This window comes from Apteryx rowi, unplaced genomic scaffold, assembly GCF_003343035.1.
Source record: "Apteryx rowi isolate R43461 unplaced genomic scaffold, aptRow1 scaffold_2613, whole genome shotgun sequence".
NCBI lineage: Eukaryota > Metazoa > Chordata > Aves > Apterygiformes > Apterygidae > Apteryx > Apteryx rowi.
Window position 1 is genome coordinate 1 of NW_020448990.1, and position 1,150 is coordinate 1,150.

Consider the following 1,150-nt stretch of genomic DNA (forward strand, 5'->3'; position numbering starts at 1 on the left):
GTGTGCGGGCACACCGGCACGAGGAGGGAGGGAGTGTGCGAGGGTGCGGAGCAGCCATGCAACACTGCCCATGTGTGCGCGCCGGCACGAGGAAGGAGGGAGCATGCGAGGGTGCACAGCGCTCGTGCAATGCTGCTCGTGTGTGTGCACGCTGGCACGAGGAGGGAGGGAGCGTGCGAGGGTGCACGGCGCTCGTACGGCACAAGGAGGGAGGGAGCGTGCGAGGGGGCAGGGTGCTCGTGCAATGCCACTCGTGTGCGTGCACGCTGGCACAAGGAGGGAGGGAGCGTGCAAGGGTGCACGGTGCTTATGCGATGCTGCTCATGCGCGTGCACACCAGCACGAGGAGGGAGCGTGTGAGGGTGCAGGGTGCTCGTGCGACGCCGCCCATGCGCGTGCATGCCAGCACGAGGAGGGAGGGAGCATGCGAGGGTGCACGGCGCTCGTGCAATGCTGCTTGTGCGTGTGCATGCCAGCACGAGGAGGGAGCGTGCAAGGGGGCAGAGCGGCCCTCGCACACGCATGTGCAAGGGCCTGAGGCCCCCCCCCCCCCGCAGGTGGTGCTGGCGCTGCCCTACGACACGCCGGTGCCCGGCTACTGCAACAACACGGTGAACACGATGCGGCTCTGGTCCGCCCGGGCCCCCAACGAATTCAACCTCAAGGACTGTGAGTGCGGCCCCCTCCCTGTGCACCCCCAAAATACCCTCCTGCCCCCCCCCAAATACCCCCTTCGTGCCCTCTGAAATGCCCCCCTGCACCCATAAATGCCCCTTAGGGCCCCCCTTGCACCACCAAAACCCCTTTTGCATGCACAGATGCCCCTTAGGGTCCCTCTTGCATCCCTAAAATCCCCCCTTGCACCCCCCAAAATCCCCCCTTGCACCCACAAATACCCCTTAGACCTCCTCCCTTGCACTCCCCAAATCCCCCTTTGCATCCCCAAATACCCCTCAGGGCCCCCTTTGCACCCTCAGTCCCCCTCTTTGCACCCACAAATGCCCCTTAGGGTTCCCCAAAAACCCCTTGCACCCCTAAAATACCCCTTAGACCCTCCCGAGCCCTCCTTGCACCCACAAATACTGCTTCGAGCCCCCCCTTGCACCCTCCAAACCCCTCTTGCACCCCCCCAAATACCCCTTAGGGCCCC

At 64.9% G+C, this 1,150-nt stretch overlaps 1 long non-coding RNA gene across 2 annotated transcripts in view; it reads left to right on the plus strand.

Moving 5' to 3' along the window:
• Positions 1-558: 558 nt before the first annotated feature.
• The window catches only part of LOC112967038, an 8,378-nt gene continuing 7,786 nt past the window's right edge, over positions 559-1,150 (plus strand). For both annotated transcript variants that reach the window (XR_003253828.1, XR_003253829.1), the window contains exon 1: positions 559-669. This is a non-coding gene — a long non-coding RNA (uncharacterized LOC112967038). The remainder of the gene's footprint in view (positions 670-1,150) is intronic.